Here is a 22,531-nt window from a genome sequence, read left to right as displayed (position 1 = left end):
GTTTGCCTCCACTGTTCTAAATACTTTGTACTCATTATCTTATTTAAACACTCAGACAACATTACAAGGTTTCCCATTTTACGTATTAGAATACCAAGGCTTAGAGAGACTAACTTGCTGTAAGGTCACTCAGACAGTAATTGGCAGAGCCAGGATTCTGGTCTGATTCATAAAAGAATATATAAGGATATAAGAATAGGGGCTTCCCTGGTGGCTCAGTGGTTAAGAATCCACCTGCCAATGCAGTGGACATGGTTTCGAGCCCTGGTCTGGGAAGATCCCACATGCCACGGCGCACCTAAGCCCATGTGCCACAACTACTGAGCCTGCGTTCTAGAGACCGTGAGCCACAACTACTGAAGCCCATATGCCTAGAGCCCCGTGCTCTGCAACAAGAGAAGACACCACAATGAAAAGATCACGCATCACAACGAACAGTAGCCCCCGCTCACCGGAACTAGAGAAAGCCCGCGTGCAGCAACGAAGACCCAATGCAGCGAAATAAAATAAATAAATTTAAAATATATATACATAAGAATATAAAAATGTATATTCTTAGCCATGGTGCTATACTATCTCCAAGTCAGATTTCTTCATTTGTAATATGATAATAACCATGTCATTTCACATGACTTAACATGTTTATTATGAGGAACAAATATATAAGAACAGATTGGAAAATATAAAGTGCTATACAGATATATTACAATATCCTAAAATAGTCATGAACTGCCTAGGATACATCTAACTAGGTCAAAAAGAAACTCGGTAAGCAATAAAATTCTTTAATCTCACACTTCATCTCTGGTACAACTGTCAGCAGTGGCATGAATCTGACACTCCTAGATATATTTCAGCATAATTCAATGCATGTTCTACCCACCTACCCTTCTGCTGCTACTGCATAACTATGAAGTATGGGAAGAAGCCAACCAAAGGACTGATGTTAAAAAGAGGACCTATAAATACCAAGAAAATACTCCTGGTGAAGTCAGCTTCACCTTTATAACCAAACACCAGCAAACTGGTTCCTCATTCATCATGTGGGAAAACATGAGATAACTGGAACAGTCTTCAAAATCTTAAGTATCTCTGATTCTAGGACTTTAAGATAATTCTCACTAAAGTAAGTGGTTCTCAACTGCAAATCTAAAAATAAGGCACTACTGATTATAATTCTAACATTTATGACAAATCTGATATACACATAAACGTATGCCATAAAATGTACATGTGCCTGTGTCTGAACAAAGCCACTAATGATTCAAGTTACAATTGCTATGCGTGTCTTCGCTAAGAATGTATCATGTAAGTCCATCGGTACAGAGAAGAAGAAGGAACGTGGAGTTTGGAGTCCAAAGGTCTAGGTTTGTGTCGTAGGGTGTGCAGGTACCTCCTGTTTGATCTAGTCAATCTGAGCCTCAGTTTCCTCAACTGCACAGTGAGGATGATGATAATGATGATGACAATAATAATACCATCACCATCCTACATGTTGGTCAAGTTAGGATTAAGGGTGTTATTTATGCAAAAATATACCAGAAAGCATAAAGCAGTAAACAGACTTTACATTTTTTATACAGAAATTGGCAATTCTAACAGCAAATATCCAGTATAAATAAAAACTTTTATTGATATTCAGGAATGAAGAGAGTTGTAGTATATCTTATTTAACCATAGAAATATCCAAGTAATACGCTCCCTTATTCAGACTGTCTAGAAAACTTAACAGAGGCAAAAAGATCTCAAGGGCAATTTGATGAGACATCGAGAGAGTAGTTTTTTGGCAAACTCGTCAAGTCAGATACTTTTTCAATGAATATTAATCTTAACATCTTACTGTGTGTCCTGGTTTTCCAGAATATGTCTTTCCAGAAATTTTAAGGGAGGTAAGTGAAAACTACTCCATGCCCATATACATTTATCAAAACATACTACCAATTCTACAAAGGCTCACCCCAAACTACTTGCATTAGCCCTGGAGATGAACTAATAATCTGTAACTTAATAACACTGCTTTTAAGGTCGATAATGTGAGCTTTAGTGCGGTTATAGAAACAGAAAGATCTTTGGATTAAAATAAGTCTCTGCAGATTTCATGATCTATTTAGATCTAGTTGAGGAATTTAGAAACAAAAATAAAGACTAATTCAGAGTTAAAATTATGTTTATTAATAAAATTTAAGGGCTTCCCTGGTGGTGCAGTGGTTGAGAATCTGCCTGCTAATGCAGGGGACACGGGTTCGGGTCCTGGTCTGGGAGGATCCCACATGCCACAGAGCAACTAGGCCTGTGAGCCACAACTACTGAGCCTGTGCATCTGGAGCCTGTGCTCCGTAACAAGAGAGGCCGTGATAGTGAGAGGCCCGCGCACCGCGATGAAGAGTGGCCCCCACTTGCCACAACTAGAGAAAGCCCTCGCACAGAAACGAAGACCCAACACAGCAAAAATAAACTAATTAATTAATAAACTCCTACCCCCAACATCTAAAAATAAAATAAAATTTAAGATATTTTAATCAAATACTTTTCTAACTATATTTCATCTTCCCAGTATAGCAGTACTAAGGTTAAAGTATGATTATCTCTAATGAATTGTGCTATTTAGCCATCAGCACTTATGAAACCAAGTGCCCCTAAAACTGAGTTCCCTTACCAAGTTTATAACTACTCTCTCTATCCAAAACTTTATTCCCTTTCTTGTCCCCTCTGAACTCAGTCCTGTGCTAACTGAACACTAATCAACCAGAGTCCGATGACTAAGGTTGCTGTTGTAGATAACATCGTTAATGTACTAAAATTGCTGTTGTCGATATTATCATTAAAGTACAAACTCTGGTTGTCTCTCCAGGACCAGGTGAGCTCAAAGACCACCTGGCAAGAGATCTGTAAACCGGAGACATCCTGACTCCGAAACCACAATTGAGAAATGTCACAGAGATGTCACAAGACGATGAGGAACCCCAGCTTCTCTGTTCTTCCCCTTTGAAACATCCCCAACTCTAAGACCATGAAGAAGCAGATCTGAGGCTTGTCTCACACTCCCTTGCTTGGCGCCCTGCACTAAGCCCTTACTTTGCTACAGACACCGGCTGTCAGAGTTTGGCTTTCTGTGCCACGGGCACATGAGCACACTTACAATTCAAAGTCTTACGAATTAACAGTGAGGAAAATTTCCAGATACTGCACAATGAACTGAACTCTGACAGTTATTAATGGATGAAACTGCAGAGGTAGGAAAAACAGTTGATAAGCAGAGTTTATAAACATTTGTTTTTCCTATAGAAAGTCTGTAAGGAACATTTCCTACTTCATGTCTTCAGAGATTTATTTTTACATCATACTAAAGATCACACTAAAAATTATCACTCTCTGCCACTCCCACTCAGTAACCTAAGCCAGAATAAAGTTGTAGAGATTCAACGAAGGAAAAGCACTCTATTGGGGAAATTGAAAAACTTTTAAAGTGTTTTTTTTTTTTTCAAGCTATAAGTACAAAAGTCTATTTCTCAGCTATCAACCAACCCTGAATAATTAGGTTCAGAATGAGCAGATAAAAGGCCCTAACTTAAGAGCTGAAAGCATAGGGCCCTCTGTATTTCTATGGCCAATCCCACCACCCAAAGTTTACTTACTTCATGGCAACTACAAAGCCCACTGCTAATCAAGAACCCCTCCATCTTATGTCTGAGGATGAGATCACCCTGGACTTAGACCAATTTTCTCTTAGGACCTCAGGGTGTTTGGTTTGCCCTAATGCTTCCTGTCAGTGTGTCCCGGAGTAGAGCCCTGGAGCCCATGGCTTTTTCCCACCTCTGACCGGCTAACTTTCCTGCTTCTTCTCATCCAGTCCTGACCCCCAACTCTGGGCCTTCTTGGAGATTTAAAAAGGAAAAAAAGGGAGGAGGTGGGATTTAAGCCAGTGTCTCTCTGATGGTAACCTAACAGAAACTGTACTGCTCTTTTTCTGATGAATGAATGTTGGTACCTCCTTTCGGGAGGGCATTTAGGTGAGAAAGGACCCTTCGAGCTGAGGGTCACAGAAGTTAGTATGAAGAAGGACAAAAACAAATCCAGCACCCCAGGGAAACTATCTCTGATGAGGAGCTCCGATTCCTATTTGCCCCTTAGACCTACATCGGAATATTTAGGAACTTTTACTGGTTGTTAGTCTATTGGAATACAACAGAATAAGACGAAGTTACTGCCAACTCCTGATTCTGGGGTTCAAACAGTGAACCAAGTAACTAAGGGGCAGTGAGCCTCAGCCAGTAGGTCTCCCTGATTTAATCCTCACTGAATTAGACACCGAGGAAGGAGACTGTCAGACACAGATCCTTCTCCAGAGGGAGCAACAGTCTCAGAGCAACACTAACACATACCTGAGCGTGGGCATGAATTACACAAGTGAATAAATAATTGATCCAGAGGCTGAAAGGGAAAGGATTCTATTACACTGTAGTAATCTGAAGAGACTTCTTTGAAGAAGAAGAGATAAAAATCCAGAAGCAAGGTTATTGTGGAACCAGACAGAGATCAGCCTGCTAGGATGGGGACAGGTGGGAGGAATGGGCTAGAGTCCGAAGAAACACCTGAAGATAAAAACACACACATGGGGAGTAATAAGATCCAGCTCACACCAGCTCCAAGATCATGCTGATCTTTTCAGAAGGAAAGTTAATATGCAACATGTGAGTAAAAGGCAAAGGTGAAAAATATTATGCCACGAACAGGTGAGGCAATGTTTATTTTCTAAATGAAATGATTCTCAGTGATGAAGAACTGGAAGTAGATAAAATACCAACAGCAGTATCTAGTCATTATGCTCAGCACCCCTCTCCCAGGAGATGGGCAATGGTCAGCAACTGAGGGTGAATCCAACCCAGCAAACAGCCTAAAAAGAACCCACCAATTCCCTCTGGGAAGCAGAAGCTGTGCTGAGTGTGCTAAGAACTTGACAAGAACCGGGCAACAAGAGCTCTCACCTAAACCAGGCGTTATGTCTGCATAGAAGAGCTGCACCTGAATGATCTCAATCAGAGCAGAGTGAGGCAAAAGGCCAGAGTTCCTCCCCAGCCAGCCACTGTGGAGAAGGGAGTTCTCACTGGTGCACAGTCCAACAAGCTAAAGTTTCTCTCGCCTGGAAAATCAGTGACCCAGTCCAGCCAGGATCGCAACTCCTTTCTGACAGCATATTGGGTTCCATCTTTAAAATCCCAAATCATCTCCTTTGTCTATGCAACTGAAGTGGGTTTCTAGGGAATACCAAGAAGCAGACTAGACTAAAGCAAAGGGGCAGAGTCAGGTCCAGGTTTAGGACATATAAGAGCAAGACACGGGAGGCTGTCAATGAGGGGAATGCATGAGCGAAGGGCCGTATCTATCAAGGCCAAGAGACTCACAAGCAACCGTAAGGGCAAGCCATGGTCAAAAAGCCCATGGGCTCTCAAAGTGAGAAACCAGCACGTTGACAGGCACAGGGACAGGGGGACAGGAAGGAAACTTAGTGTGGAGCAGAAATCATTCCTGGCATTACATGCTTACGTAAAAACCACCTGCTTAGTATAGTAAAGATGTGTTCCTGTAGAATTTACTATATACAGTGGGAATATAGTAAATTCAGGGGAATTACTCTTCTGACCAAAAAGCTTCACAGGTCCGTTTCATCACACATTAGATTTCATGTTTGTATGATCCAACTTGAAGAGAGCTTACCTTTCTATCTGAAACAAATCAACAGAGGCCACTGAAACTGTGCAGTCACAGTAAAGAAAAATAAAAAGTTTTAATGGTAAAATTCATGCTAATAACTATCTTTATGCTGTGCAATGCCAGGCTTAAACGCAAATATAAGAATGTTTAACGCATATGTAGAATCACTGAAATTACACAATTTACATTTCACAGCCCATCCCCAGAAGGTACCTGGAGCTAGCCAGAAGAGACCAATTCAAGCCAGGCTCAAGAAGGTTGCAAGGAAGAAGAGAAGGTGCTATGTGCGTGCAGCCAAAGCAACAGCATTCCTCTGGGCACAAGGGTTCTCATGGGAAGAGCATGGACTCTCAGGGGCGGGTGGGGAAGCGGAGCAGTGTTGCAAGCATACGCTCAGGCCTGATGGCTGCTGGCTTTTCTCTTCTCACCACCAACCAGACCAAGGCTGTGGGGAAATAGAGCCAGGTGTCTCTCCTGCCCATTGGCCAGTCACTGCAATCCATGCTAAGGGACACCCAAGGGGTTTTAAACCTCCACACCTGGACAGAGTAGACACCTGGATTGGGGGCAAGCTAGAGGAGGACACACCAAACGTGTCAGCGTGCTGCCAGCCTGGGGCGGGGTTGGCTGTCACCACTCCCCACAACGCTGCAAGACGTAGGCACCTGACCCCAACCCTCCCCGAACTTGTACCCAGGCCCCAGCAGGAGGTGGAGGGTGACAGCAGAACATGGGCCTCCTCCTCCCCAACATGAGCCAGTCAGCACCCCAGGTAAAGGGTAGCAGTGGACATGGCCGCTGGCTGGAAGGGGAAGCAGAACAGGGCCTAGGGATATGGAAAGGTAGAACTGCACATGAGCCAAGGCCCCAAACCTCCAGCACAGGCTCCACTGTCCCACTGGACCTCATTTACAAAATAAGATCAAATATAAAATTATCAAGAATTTCAAGATGCTGACAGCAAAACATTAAACCAAGCACAGAACCCTTCTGAGCACAGAGCCCTTTGGGACTGCACAGGCCACATGTCCAGGAAGCCAGCCCTGCCTGATTCCCTGCTATAACATGAAAAAAAATTTTTAAGGAGGCTAGTCTGTAGCTTTCCACGAAGTTTCCTTAAACTACGCTTTAAATGGAAATGGAATAACAACACAATTTCTCTAAAAAATATGTTCTTCCAAATACAATGAAATCTTGATAATGCTGGTGCCAAAGAATTAAACTAATCCGGGCCTGCAGGGTAATTAGATTGCTTCAGCTCCTCCAACAGAGTGAGGGAAGCATGTGTGTCATTCTGTTTGCCAGGTTATTTGACCCATGACTCATTTAAACTGAAGGTTTAAGAAGATGGTCGTATTGTATACACAAAATCACTTGGCAATAAACATTCCAAATACACTTTGAATAAATAAATAAATGAATAGAAATAATTGATTAAACACTTTATATTTTTTCCATTAGGAAAACAAAACTCCCACTTGCCTCATATCCACACACACACACACACAATTTAAAAATTATTCCCCATGGGCTTCCCTGGTGGCGCAGTGGTTGAGAGTCCGCCTGCCGATGCAGGGGACATGGGTTCGCGCCCCGGTCCGGGAAGATCCCACATTCCGCGGAGCAGCTGGGCCCGTGAGCCATGGCTGCTGAGCCTGCGCGTCCGGAGCCTGTGCTCCGCAACGGAAGAGGCCACGGCAGTAAGAGGCCCGCGTACGGCAAAAAAAAAAATTATTCCCCACAAGATAAGCTGTGTTTCAGAGTGGCTCAGATTATACCAGAAGTTCTAAAGAGTACAAATAACCCTGACATCTCAAGATAGATTTTGTCAAATCAATTCTTTCTTTTTCTTTTTTTTTTTTTTTGGCCATCCTGCACAGCATGATCCCAGTTCCCCTGACCAGGGATCCAACCCGCGCCCCCTGCATTGGAAGCTCGGAGTCTTTAACCACTGGACCACCAGGGAAGTTCCACCAATTCTTAAAAAAAAAAAAAAAAAATTAACCATTCTGCAGTGATTGCAATAACTCTAATATCTTGTTCAAATACTAATAATCATCACTATGATATGATGGCCATCCTCTTTCCAAAAAGGCTGTCAAGTGAACTACAGTACCTGTTGGCACACAGCATAAGTTAAAGTTACCAAGATCAGTGCTTAAAATGGTTCATGGATGGGTGCTAGTCCATCAGCTACTTATTACCAGTTCACAACAAGATAACTAAAGAAACTGAGAGTGTTTAGAAATGTTTATAGCAATTTGAAAGGGGAGTTTTATGTCTGATAGATTTATAATATAAAATACAAATCCGGGGCTTCCCTGGTGGTGCAGTGGTTGAGAATCTGCCTGCCAATGCAGGGGACACGGATTCGAGTCCTGGTCTGGGAAGATCCCACATGCCGCGGAGCAACTGGGCCCGTGAGCCACAATTACTGAGCCTGTGCATCTGGAACCTGTGCTCCGCAACGAGACGCCGCGATAGTGAGAGGCCCGCGCACCGTGATGAAGAGTGGCCCCCGCTTGCCACAACTAGAGAAAGCCCTCGCACGGAAACGAAAACCCAACACAGCCATAAATAAATAAATAAAGCAAACTGTCAACAAGTAAAAATAAATAAACACTATTATAAAAAAAAATACAAATCCAACATTACATGTTGCTTTTTTTTCCTTTTTTAGTAATTTTGGACTGGAGATATACACACACTAACAGATTCCTATTGGCATTTTACTTTACTTCCATTTACGGTATGAAATTTATACGGTATAGGAACTCAACTCTTTTTTTTTTTTTCTGCGGTACGCGGGCCTCTCACTGTTGTGACCTCTCCCACTGCGGAGCACAGGCTCCAGACGCGCAGGCTCAGCCGCCATGGCTCACGGGCCCAGCCACTCCGCGGCATGTGGGATCTTCCCGGACCGGGGCACGAACCCGTGTCCCCTGCATCGGCAGGTGGACTCTCAACCACTGCGCCACCAGGGAAGCCCCTGTGTAGAAACTCTTAAGTGCAGAAAAACATATTGAAAATGCAAACGCTGCCAGAGTTATCTGGCCCTAAATTAAACTAAGTTAAATCTGTAAAACAGTGACATGTAGGAAAACTAACATGTCTCAACTCTAATCTCTGGTGCAGGAGCCCATTTTTGTGTACTTATGTATACTTTAAAACAATGTTAATGAGCACATTTCACACTGGTATTATGCCAGTGATTATAAGTAGACCCAGAGCAAAATGTCTTGATTATTTTTCCAAGAATCTGAGAAAGTATTACACAGAGGAAAAGGAGAAATGGAAGAAATGCTTCATGAAACCCAAACTAGAGATGTTGGAAGAACAATGTCAGCATCTTTCTCTGAATGTCAGTGTGATTCTGCAATATGAAAACGTGCAAATCAGCATTTATAGAGACAGATGCAAGCAATACAGTTGTGACCATATTTTTAATATTTCTAAATATTTTAAGTTAATTTCTATGATGGATGTTCCCCTTAATACTACTTAATGATTTAAACCAGCTACATATTTAAAAACTGCCCCTATGGGACTTCCCTGGTGGTCCAGTGGTTAAGACTTCACCTTCCAATGTAGGTGGCGCGGGTTCGATCCCTGGTAGGGGAGCTAAGATCCCACATGCCTCAGGAACAAAAAACCAAAACATAAAACAGAAGCAATATTGTAACAAATTCAATAAAGACTTTAAAAATGGTCCACATAAAAAAAAAAAATCTAAAAAAAACTGCCCCTAATCAGCTTTAAAAGAAATTCCTCCGGGAAGATCCCACATGCCGCGGAGCGGCTGGGAAAAAAAAAAAAAAAAAGAAATTCCTTTATCATGGAAATTATGAGTGTGGATATATAAAATAGTTGAAGGAAGACATCCAAAATAATAAAAATAAAGACCAGAAATCCTACCAGTACCATGGTTTCCAAACTAGTAAGGTTCTGGAGTTCTTTTGTAGTGTTCTTTAGTTTCCAAAATTCCAAGTCCTAGATAAGGCCTGAATACGATCAAGTTTCAGACAACTTTAAATATACTCACCATAACTTTCATTTTTTTCTGAGAGCCAGGGTTAACAACCCATGGCACAGTGGGGTTAACAGCAATTATTTAAGTCCAAAATAAATGCATCCTATTTTATTTGGCTTACTCACTCCTTATACTAAGAGGTGAAAATCTGCCTCTTCCTTTCTTATATTAGGATATCTACTGATATCTAAGCACACCTGTGTATTTGATTATAAAATCTAAATATAATACAAAATATTCCTGCCAGTACTTCATGACTTCAAAATGTCCCGAATGCAAACAAACAGCAACAATTTTTAAAACACTGTAGGGGACTTCCCTGGTGGTCCAGTGGGTAAGACTCCGTGCTTCCAATGCAGGGAGCCCAGGTTCGATCCTTGGTCAGGGAACTAGATCCCACAGGTTGCAACTAAAGATCCCACATGCCACAACTAAGACCCAACACAGCCTAAATAAATAAATAAATATTTTTTTAAAAAAAAACAAAAACACCATAAAGACAAAAAACAAATGACAAACTGGGAAAAATATTTTCAGCTCATATCACTGACAAATGGCTGAGCTTCTCAATAAATTAGGAATTCCTACAAATCAATAAAAAAGCCAACATCCCAGTAGAAAAACAAAGGATATAAGGGACAGTTTAGAAGAAGGAAATACAAATAAGTGACTCTCTGAACACAAAAGATCCTCAACCTTATCCATAATTATTGTTAAAATTACCCATATAAGATACCATAATGATTACCAATTACAATTTTCCATAATATAATTTTACCCAGAATAAGTGAAACGTGTTATAATGAAACGCCACTTTTTTTCTAACACACTGTCAAAAGCTGTTAACTAATTGTGTTAGTGCAATTGAGGGTAAATTGTGCATTCTCATATACTACTTTCGGGAATGTATAGTGGCACCACCTCTATGGAGACAATATGGTAATTTTTGTTAAAATTATAAATACATACCAAAAAGCATATTATTGGGTCAAATGATGAAATTAAATTCAGATGGCATATATTAGAGAAATATATTGTATCTATGTTCAACTTATTGAAGTTAATAACTTGTGGTTATATAAGAGGATATCCTTATTTTGAGAAAATACACATTGAAGCATTTAAAAGAAAAGGACAATAATATATTCAACTTATACTTAAATGGCTCAGAAAAAATGTTTCCTCGAATACATGTATGTATATGTAAATGCACACACACAGACACAGAGAGCACAAGAGAGAGAAGAGAGCAAATGATAAAGCAAATGGAATAAAATGTTAGGAGATGATAAAGGGTTTTCAGCAATTCTTTATACTATTCTTATTCTTGCAACTTTATTGTTAAATAACATTTTTAAAAGTGTGGAAAAATGCGCATACCCTTTGACCCATAACTTTCCCTTTTAGGATATAAAACCATTTGTCAACTCTTGCTACAGACGATGAAAAAGAATGAAGCATCTCTATGTGGTCTGACTGGGCCCATCTCTAAAATATATAATTTAGTTTAGAAAGCAACATTGAGTATTTACTACTTTTACCCTGTTTACTTCCAATTAGAATCTAAGGGGACCTATTTGTGTGTCAGTGATGCTTTTTTTTTTGGCTGCACTGCACAGCACGTGGGATCTTAATTCCCTGACCAGGGATCAAACCCATGCCCCCTGCATTGGGAGCGCAGAGTCTTAACCAGGGAAGTCCCTGTGTGTCAGTAATATTAAGTTCAATCCTCTTTTCAGACCTCCTGGGCTGATTTAGCCCAGATGATAAGGTCTGTTCAGAAGATGTGGCACATGGTTACCAAGGACAGATAGCCCACTCAGTCCCCTTGATCTTGGCTTCGCTGAACCACACTTGCCTTCAGAGTCACAGCAAAGTCCCACCCCCATCTTCTTCAGCAGGACATCTGTTACTGTGCTTGCCTTTGGTCCCAGTCCTGTTTGGATGATTCTCTTTCCCTGGTTTCGTCCTCCTGGGGCCCTGTAGTATCTTCTGGGTGGGGATGAGGACATTTCCTTAGTCAGATCTGAACCAGCTTCTCTAGTTGTGTGGGGCAGGAGAGGAAAGTAAAATTATGTGCTCAATTATACCTATTCTCAACTGCTTTGCGCCCTTCACAGCTTCCTTCCTAGTGGTCCACTTCAGCAAAACCACCTGGGCTAAATCATCTATGGGTGCCACACAGGACTGAGTGAATGAATAAAAAGAGGTGTAAGGCTACCACAACTTTCATGAAATTCACTTTCCAGGTTGTACTTTGCCTTTTACTGTTTGCATCAGTTTTTCAATTATAATTAATTTCCTAAAAATAGAGTAGATTGTCAACAAGAAGCCCTACAAGGCCAATGGTCTGAATGATAAAGTTCGTCTGTAAATGTTTCACCTTGAGGCAGCAAGATGCATTTACTTTATATTTTACATTTCTTCAATGACATTGCATATTTTTTCGTGTTATATTGTATTTCTTCTTTGGTGAGTTGTCTGTTGATGTTCTTTACCTATTTTTGTTTTGGAGTGGTAGTCTTCGTAAAAACTATAAGTTAAGATAATAATGACATCATATCCAATGTTCTGTCCATCCTGAAAAAATGGCCCCTAAAATGTCAATAATTTGGTTCTGCTCTCTCTCCCTTTCCCTCCTTCTTTCCTTGTGGTACAGTAGAAAGGGCACTAAATTTGGAGGCCTAAAACGCAGGTTCATTGCTGAGTCCCTGGGATTTATCTACTTACATATAAAGTGAAGGGGCTGGATTAACTGGTCAGCAAGGCCTTAGATGTCTAAAATTCTTTAGTCTTTTTCTATTCCCTCCCCAATCATCACCAGCCTCATTCTACCTCTGATGGTAAGATGACTTAACTGTGAGTTAATTATAGGACTTTTTTTTAGTAGCCATAAATCACTGGTGATGTAAAAATCAAAGGAAGAAGTACAGAGAAAAGAAATGGTCCTTCATGCCCTCAGAAGTTTCAGTTTCTTTGTAAATGATAAAATTAGTTAAGATTCTACCATCTCAGGGTTAGACTTTGGCTCTGTTGAGGATGTTAATGGCATTATTGCAAACAAATAGCTTCAAAGCAAATAACCAAATATTAACTAAAGCAGACACAGTCCAAAATTTTGGTTTATTTGGTAGTGCAAATGAAAAAGCTAGTCACATCAGCTCTGATCCTCCCACTTCTTGTACCAATCCTCTTCAATATTCTGATTTCCACACACTTGCCCTCAGCCAACTTACTTCTAAAAAGACAAAATTTAAATAATCAATTTGTGCATTGCTAAAGCAAAGCTGGTTTAGAATGTTTTAGTTTTATCATCAAAAGGGCCACTACTTTGCATTTTCTAGTATCCCCCATCCTAATATCTGCTATTTTCTTAGAAATTCAAATTTTTCTTTCAAAGATCTGGCTGCCCCAAAAATATAAGTACAATTTTTTTTTTTTTTTTTTTACAAATGGTGAGGGGAGAAATCCACTCAAAATTCTACCATTCTAGTACAACTATTGCTTGTTTGTTTCTCCATATTCCCTTCATCTTTGTTCACGTTCATGCACATTTTTAGAGTCACAGTCGGGTGATACACCCTGACTATGTATCACCATCAAATATTTTCCATGTTGCTACATAGAAGTCATTATCAGTTGCAACATAATTCATAAAGTAGATCAACATCATTTATTTAACCACTTCTATAGTTGGGGGCATTTGACTCCAAAGTTTTACTCTTTTACAGTAATGGTATCGTGAAGATCTTCATGCATAAAGCTTTTTCTTAGGAGTCATTAGGCAAGGTCCTAGGGAATGAGATTCTGGGTTAAGTGGTGTGACTATATTTGGCTTTTTTTTTTAACTAATTTATTTATTTTATTTATCTTTGGCTTCGTTGGGTCTTCATTGCTGTGCGCGGGCTTTCTCTAGTTGTGGAGAGCGGGGGCTACTCTTCATTGTCGTGCACGGTCTTCTCATTGCGGTGGCTTCTCTTGCTGTGGAGCACAGGCTCTAGGGCACGTGGGCTTCAGTATTATCTTTTAATTCATACACAAAAACGGAGATGTAGAAAGCCCTCGGCCTTCCAACAACAACAACAAACCCCACTGCTGTGGTATGACAGATATAGGAAAAAGTCTGAAAGAACACAAAATCAAATGCAGTCGTCCCTCAGTACCTGCAGGGGATTGGTTCCAGGACCCCTCTTGGATACCAAATTCCAGGGATGCTTAAGTCCCTTATATAAAATGGTGTACATCCTCCTATATACTTTAAATCATCTCTAGATTACTTATAATATCTAATACAATGTAAATGCTATGTAAATAGTTGTAAATACTATGTAAATACTATGTAAATAGTTGCCAGGCATGTGGCAAATTCAAGTTTTGCATTTTGGAACTTCCTGGAATTTTTTTTCCCGGAATATTTTCGATCCACAGTTGGTTGAATTTGCAGATACAGAACCATAGACATGGAAGGCCAACAATACTATACTAGAAAGTATAACAAGATCCACTATATATATAGGCTTTTGCAACTTGCTTTTTATGTAGCTTCTAAATATATACTTTTCATTAGGAAATATTTACAGCATACATAAAATTATAGGAACTCACCAACCAGCTTTATCTTTTTTTAATATTTATTTATTTTTATTTGGTTGTGCTGGGTCTTAGTTGCGGCAGGCAGGCTCCTTAGTTTTGGCACTTGAACTCTTAGTTGCGGCATGCGAACTCTTAGTTGCGGCATGCATGTGGGATCTAGTTCCCTGACCAGGGATCGAACCCGGGGCCCCTCCATTGGGAGCGCAGAGTCTTAACCACTGCGTGACCAGGGAAGTCCCCAACCAACTTTATCTATCGTTTTGCAATATTTGCTTTAGATTTAAAAATATAGGGCTTCCCCAGTGGCGCAGTGGTTGTGAGTCCGCCTGCCGATGCAGGGGACACGGGTTCGTGCCCCGGTCCGGAAAGATCCCACATGCCGCGGAGCGGCTGGGCCCGTGAGCCATGGCCGCTGAGCCTGCGCATCCGGAGCCTGTGCTCCGCAACGGGAGAGGCCACAACACTGAGGGGCCTGCGTACCAAAATAAATAAATAAAAATTTTAAAAAATTAAAAATAATAAAAATATAGAGTTGAAGCCCCTCGTGTGCCCCCATTATCTGTTTCCCTCCCTCGCTTCATAGAGATAAATCACATCCTGAATTGGCTATATATCATTTCAATGCGTGTTTTTATATTTTTATTACGTAAGTATGTTTCAATAAAATATATTTACCTTATTCAATTCTAAAACGCATGCCTTTTCATATTATATCTCTAAAACTGGGATGCACCTTACCATCCACAATAAAGCACTACATCACAATTTAATCTGCAAGTTTTCCCCTTCGTCAGTGTACATAAAATGGGGCTGCATCTCAGCAACAGTGTTTTAGATTCTATGAAATGTGGTAGTATTTTTTCCTTAGTTTTTTTTTTAATGAAATGTAAATGGTATCACGTTAAACATTCTACAACTTCATATTTTCAACCAATACTATGAGATTTACCAATACTGTTACATGTATGTGGCATCTTTAAATGTTCTTAACTCACCACTACACACCACAAGATTAGGAGTCCTCTAGGTAAGGAGCAAGTCCTATGCTAGCTAGTGAAAATGACAACCATTATTGCTCAAATGTGTGTGCTTGGCTAAAACAAAGAAAAGGAGTTAACGAGATGGAAATAAGAAAAAAGGGAAGGAAAGAAGATAAACAGAAGACGCTTCCTTGATACGTAAGTAGCTGGGGACAGCAGACAACTGCATAACTAAACACGATGATTCAGGAATAAAAATGATGACAGGAGGAAGGAACCGCGGGGAAGGACATGTGTGAGACCTGTGCGGCCAGGCCGGGGCTCATGGCCGCCTCCAGGACGCTCGGCACCTTCCGTCTCCCACCATTACCCACAATTCGAGAAATCATTAAGTTGTTTAGACTGCAAGCTGTGAAGCAGCTATCCCAGAATTTTCTCTTGGACTTGAGGCTGACAGATAAAATTGTAAGGAAAGCTGGCAGTCTGACAAATGCTTATGTTTATGAAGTGGGCCCTGGGCCCGGGGGAATCACAAGATCCATTCTCAATGCCGGTGTTGCTGAACTTCTGGTGGTTGAAAAGGATAGTCGATTTATTCCTGGATTACAGATGCTTTCTGATGCAGCACCTGGAGAACTGAGAATTGTCCATGGAGATGTCTTGACATTTAAGATAGAAAGGGCTTTTCCAGAAAATCTCAAAAGACAGTGGGAGGATGATCTTCCAAATGTACATATTATTGGCAATCTGCCTTTTAGTGTGTCAACTCCACTGATTATCACATGGCTTGAAAATGTTTCTCATAGAAATGGACCTTTTGCTTATGGCAGAACCCAGATGCCTTTTCAAAAGGAAGTGGCAGAGAGACTTACAGCCAGTACGGGAAGCAAGCAGCGTAGTCGCCTCTCCATCATGGCCCAGTACCTCTGCGACGTTCAGCACATCTTGACAGTTCCAGGTCAGGCTTTCATCCCCAAACCAGAGGTGGACTCGGGGGTGGTGCATTTCACCCCCCTGACCCAGCCCAGGATAGAGCAGCCATTCAGGCTGGTGGAGAGAGTCGTTCAGAATGCCTTTCAGTTCCGAAGGAAATACTGCCATCGAGGGCCTGGAATGTTATTCCCTGAAGCTCGGCGATTAGAAAGCACTGGGAAACTGTTCCGCTTGGCAGATGTGGACCCTACTCTTCGACCCACCCAGCTCTCTGTCTTACATTTTAAGAGCCTCTGTGACGCATACCGAAAAATGTGTGATGAAGACCCACACCACTTTGCTTACAATTTCAGAGAAGAACTCAAGCAAAAATCAGAAAAAAGGGGATGACAAGGAGAGTTACAGACTGTAGCTGCTACTTCAGGGGCTGGCAGCCAACTGGATGTTGATTTTCACAGTGTTGAACTTCTCATATGTGTGCTCCCCAGGTGTGACTTATTTCCCCTTTTACAGCTTGGTAAAGAGAATAAATATCATCAAATAAATTTAAAAGTGAAATCAGCAACTTAACCCATATCTGAATTAGACCTGTATTATGCCTTTCCATGGCTCTCTGTTTCATAAAAACACTCCCCGTTGACAACCGACGTTAAGCTCTGGACGCTGAATTCTCGCTCGAGAACGGAGCTGAGATCAAGGTTGGCATTTTCCGATTGACTGTCCAGGGACTGGTGACGCATCTGCACCTTCAGCAGAGTTCCCCTGTCCCTCTTGGTGCTGTTGGCTTTGCGTTTGATGGGGCAGAAGTGCCCCCGGACCAGCTTGGGCTGCCCGTCCTTGCCGGGCGGCTGCTGAGCTGGCCGAGCGTCCGGGTCCTCCGAGATCCTCAGTCTCTGGAACTGGATCTCCATGTCTGTGGTAGGGCTGTCCTGCTTCCCAGTCTGGTGGTAGTCCTCCTCGTCGTCGCTCAGAATGTCGCTCTCCTTGGTGAGACTGTCGGAGAAGTCGGCCAGGCCCTCGTGGGGGTGTTTCTGGGCGTCCTGTCTGCTCCCGGCCGGGGGGCAGCTGCTGCTCTGGGTACCACTGCTCAGGCTGCCCTCATCCGAGTCCAGCGAGCTGCCTTTGCCTGGCTCCCCGGGCCACTCGCTGCTGGAGGAATTCTTAAGGACTTTTAAGGACCTGGATGAAGCTGCAGTGAGAAAAGCACATCTTCCCTTATGATAGAGGAACCGATTCCACAATGTGTTCATTTTTGCCTTGTAGGTTATCAGATTTAACATCTTAATTAAAATTTTATCACCTCACTTCAATCCTGGGACTATCCTGGGACTTGGGCAAAAAAAAGTGTAGATACTGCAAATATGGACATTTTTTATTTATGCTTATTTGAAATTTTAAGTTGGAATTTGGCATTTTTAGAGGACCAATTACCAGAGCTTAATTACTGAGAACAATAAGCTATAAACTATCATAAGGGCTAGGATTCCTATTACTAATGAATAAATTTAAAAGTCAGTTGCTAATAAAATCTAGGTTCCTTTCTTTCACTAAAGTACTTTGTAGTTTGAGAACTAAGATTACACCATATTTCTCTGCCCACCTTCTCACCTGTTTATTTCCCTTGCTGCTCAATTAAAAGTACAAAAATGCTTTTTCTCTCTCAAAAAAAAAACAAAACAAAACGATGACAGGAGGAACTGTTTCCTGGAAATCTGTGCTGTTGCTACTCCAGAACCCAGCTGGAGATGCAGTCTGCTCATGTCAACCAAGCAGGCACTAAGACCCCAGGCCCCACCCGCCTTTACCCAGCCAACTCTGCTCACTGACTCCAAGGGGGCCCAAATCCAGCATCAGGACAGGGCAGGCCCCAGGGACGGAGAGATGACAAACAAGCGGCATTTACGCAACAGGGACTGCAGTCTCAGTCGGCTTCCTCTGCTTCTGCTCCTCCCTGCCCCTCCATCCCACCTCCTCTCTCCACTCCCCTCCCCTGCTCATTTATGTTTACTCGAGGAAGTCTACTCCAAGACCTGTGTCCACTGTCTGTCTGTCTGCTCTCCTACACACAGACACACACGCACAATCATTCAGTGAAAAGCCATAATGATCACTCAGTACTAGATTTTGATGATGAGACATAAGAAAATTTCCATTACTGGTTCCTGAAGGCGAACTCCAGTTTTAGCTTATTCGGAGTTTTAAAAGGTAAGAAAATAATAGGACTAGAGTTCCTAATAGCTTTTTCTTTTCTCTTTCCATGTGATACAAAAATACCTTGGTGGAGACAGATTTTATTTCTAAAAAGAGCCTCAGTGGCCAAACACACATACAGAGTCCTTACCTTCCAGAATCAGAGGCGTACTGTGATAAGTAGCAATATAATACGTCCCTGTAAGAATTAACACTTAGATTGTATTTTGCCCCTTTATCTCCATTTAACCACAAGCTTATGACACTAGTTTATCTAATAGCAGCTAACAGAAACACCCATATTTATGCATATTTCTTAAAAAATAAAAGTATTACTGAATTCATTAATAAATGTACCTTTAAAGAAAAACAGAATTCCTCAATTAATTTATTAATAAACTATATCTTTTTACCTGTAAGAAAGATAATATTTTAAACTCTAGTGTATTTTATTTAGTATAAGGTAATAGAACTAAACAGTCCCCAACCATTTTACTGATTTTCTTTCTCCAAAACATTCTGTAAGCCATAATCTCTGCAGGTGTTCTGGTGTTTTGGAGCATTCTGCAACTTAAGTTCCTGTGACTTGCTGACATGTTTGATGTGTATTTGAACATAAATTATTGGAACATTCTTTCAACTGTCAAGTTTGATTGACTCACTTTCTGTCAAGTTATCCTAATTAACCCACAGCCTTCAAGCTTTGGGATTATTGCTGTCAATTCTGTACAGCCATTTGTTTAATGCACAGTCTGCTCTAATACCTTCCATGGTGAACCTGCAAATATAAACCCTTTTTGATTTTTACTCATTAACTAGACATTGGAAAGTGCCATGCCGTATAATCTGTATTAATGTGTGAATACAAGTTTTGCCTACTTCATATGAAGCATTCAGAAAGAACTTATTAAACAAATAAATCCTCTCAGTGAAGGACTTTCAGTTGTTCAAAAACTTCACTGAATGCCCACTATGGGTCAAGCACTGTGCTGGACAGTAGAGATATAATTGTAAACAAGGCAGACATAGATAGCCCCCGCTCTCATGGGCCTTCTACATTTAGTAAGGAAGACAGACATTAACACATAATTACAACCAAACAGAGAGAAAGCTAATGCCACAATTTGTGCCTTGCACAGCACCTGCCAAAGTTAAGCTCAGTACATACTGTTATCACTACCTCAATTTCAAAAATACAAATAGTCTACCCAGTAAAGAACTATGTTAAAGTTATAAATCAGGAGTGATACAAAGGGAGGAAAAGAGATGACAGTCATGCTTCAAATTTAAGTTCTGGTATAGTGGTGACGGATGCACAACACTGTGAATGTACTTAATGCCACTGAAGTGTACACTTTAAAATGGTTAAAATGATAGATTTTGTTATATATATTTTACTACAATTAAAAAAACAGCATTTAAAAATTGTATTAGGTTGTTGAATCAACTTCACCAAAGACTTATAGCACGTGAGTACTTCCGCATCTCAGAATGGTGCATAAAAGGTGGAGAGAAGAGAAAGCCATACAGCACACAGCTGAAAGCAGACAGAAAATGTGAAACTACTTTGCTTCAATTCTCTTCTAACCTTACTGAATTGTTCAGTTCACCTGCTCTGCTCACACAGTAGAGCACAGCTGAGAAGGAAAAAAAGAAAAAAAAAAAAAAAGCCACAACCTTAGAAACGGGTTTCACTACAAATTCACAATTTCCAATATTTCCAATCTCGGTTCAGTTCTCAGAATTCTTCTCAATCCTTTTCCTTAGCAGTAATCAGCTCCCAAACCTTTGCCACTCTCTCAAATCTGCTGTTAAGTCCCATGTTATGCTTAACACATACCCTCCTTCTCAGAGGAAGCAAAGGCCCCCTCAGTTTCCTGATCCTCACCAACCCTACCCCTCCATTTGTTTCCGTTCTTACTTTCCCCTCTCCAGGTCCTGAATAGGTGGCATCTCTGGCAAATGCACTGCCCCCCACCCCTCACCAGCAGCAGCAGCTGTGCTCTGAATTCCCGCATCTGTGACCTGCTCATGAATCTTATTCCATTAACTAGCCACTTGGTAACTTGACCTTCTCCCTCTGTACAGGCTCCTTCTCCTCAAGCTACTCCCATGTTTAAAAAAAAATTGTTATTCCCCCCACCCCTGACCCTAATCCTCTTCTAGCTACCACCCTATTTCTCCCCTTTCTCACTTCTAAGCTTGCACCACCATCCCTACCTCCCAGTCACTGCTCCACTCCCTGCACACCCAGGCCAATGAGTGTACGCTAGCTGAAAACATCAGTGATTTCCCAATGACTCCTTTCAATGGACCCTCTTCAGTTTTTTTTAAAAATAGAAAATCTCAGCCATATTTGACTCTCTTGATTGGCAGTACCACCATTCACCTAAAATCACCCAAGTGAAAAACCTGCCTTTCCAGAGTCCTTGCATACTATTTCACCTCCTCATTCAGTCACACACACACACACATACACACACAAAAATACATAGTATTATCCTCTTGTTAAATTTAAAAATACAGGTAAGCTTATAGAATAAAATGAAAATTAAAATAAGGTGCACGAGAGACAAAAACATATGTCCACACAAAGACTTGCACGCAAATGCTCATAGCAGCACTATTCACAGCAGGCAAAAACTGGAAACAACCCAAATGTCCATCAACATGTGAATGGATAAAAAATTGTAGTACAGGCATGCAACGGAATACTACTCAGCAATAAAAAGGACTGAACTGCTAGTACACTTGTCCCTCAGTATCTAAGAGGAGTTGGTTCCAGCAACCCAGCAGATACCAAAGTCTGCAGATGCTCAAGTCCCTTATATAAAGTGACGAAGTATTTGCATATAACCTATTCACATCCTCTTGTATACATACTTTAAACCATCTCTAGGTTGTAACCCAGCAGGACCCTCTGGGGCCTTCCCGGGACAGACCCCTCCCCCATATCCTCTGCTTTAGCTCCTCTCTGAAGTGCAGATAATAGTGTCTGACGCACATTTCCTGAGTTATTTTACAGATGCTAAAGCCACCACCAAATGGAAGAAATTAACTACTTGACCATGAGCATGTAGCCCCCAGACCTAATGGCACCTGAGGATTGATAATGTTAACCCCTGTGACCCTGCCCTGTTACCTCACCATCAACCAATCAGAGAGTTGTGCATGAGCTGATCACACACCCTGGAACTCCCCTCCCACACCTGGCTTTTAAAAATGTTTCGCTGAAACCCATGGGGAGTTCAGGCGTTTTGACACAAGCTGTCCTAGACTCCTTGCTTGAGTCTCTGCAATAAACGCTGTGCTCTCCTTCACCACAACCTGCTGTCAGTAGATTGGCTTTACCACCTGCCTCCGGCAGACCCAATTTGGTTCAGTAACAGGTTACTTATAATACCTAATGTAAATACTATGTAAACAGTTGCCAGCATGTGGCAAATTAGAGTTCCGCTTTTTGGAGTTTTCTGGAATTTTTTTTCTTTATATTTTCTATCTGTGGTTGGTTGAACCCAGGATAGCGAAACCATGGATATGGAGGGCCAACTGCATATGCAACGACACGGTAGAGTCTCAAAAGCATCATGCTGAGTGAAAGCTAGACACAAAAGAAAACATACTGTGGGATTCCATTTACAGAAAATTTTAGAAAAAGCAAAACTATAGTGACAGAAAGCAGATCGATAGTTGTCAGGGGCAGAGGTTCCAGGGATAGACTGGCTGCAAAGGGGCATGCAGCAACATCCTGGGGTGATGGAAGGCCCTGTATCATGACTGCAGTGGTGATTACATTACCTTATACATTTGTCAAAACTCATCAAATTATAGACTTAAAATGGTGAATTTTATCATATGTAAATTATCCCTCAATAAAGCTGACTTCCAAAAGTTAAAGTGAGTCTTCTAAAATGCATCCTAGGGACTTCCCTGGTGGCGCAGTGCTCAAGAATGTGCCTGCCAATGCAGGGGACACAGGTTCGAGCTCTGGTCCGGGAAGATCCCACATGCCGTGGAATAACTAAGCTCATGTGCCACAACTACTGAGCCTGTGTTCTAGAGCCCACAAGCCACAACTACTGAGCCCGCATGC

General features: G+C 41.4%; 1 protein-coding gene and 1 pseudogene across 1 annotated transcript in view; one reads left to right on the top strand and one right to left on the bottom strand.

Moving 5' to 3' along the window:
* SLC16A10 (solute carrier family 16 member 10) overlaps nucleotides 1-22,531 on the bottom strand; it is a 141,973-nt gene that overhangs the window by 100,423 nt on the left and 19,019 nt on the right. The window lies entirely within an intron of this gene.
* LOC115866918 (mitochondrial dimethyladenosine transferase 1 pseudogene) lies at nucleotides 15,607-16,638 on the top strand (annotated as a pseudogene).

This window comes from Globicephala melas, chromosome 14 (genome assembly GCF_963455315.2).
Source record: "Globicephala melas chromosome 14, mGloMel1.2, whole genome shotgun sequence".
Lineage (NCBI taxonomy): Eukaryota > Metazoa > Chordata > Mammalia > Artiodactyla > Delphinidae > Globicephala > Globicephala melas.
This window is presented reverse-complemented; position numbering and strand designations above follow the sequence as displayed.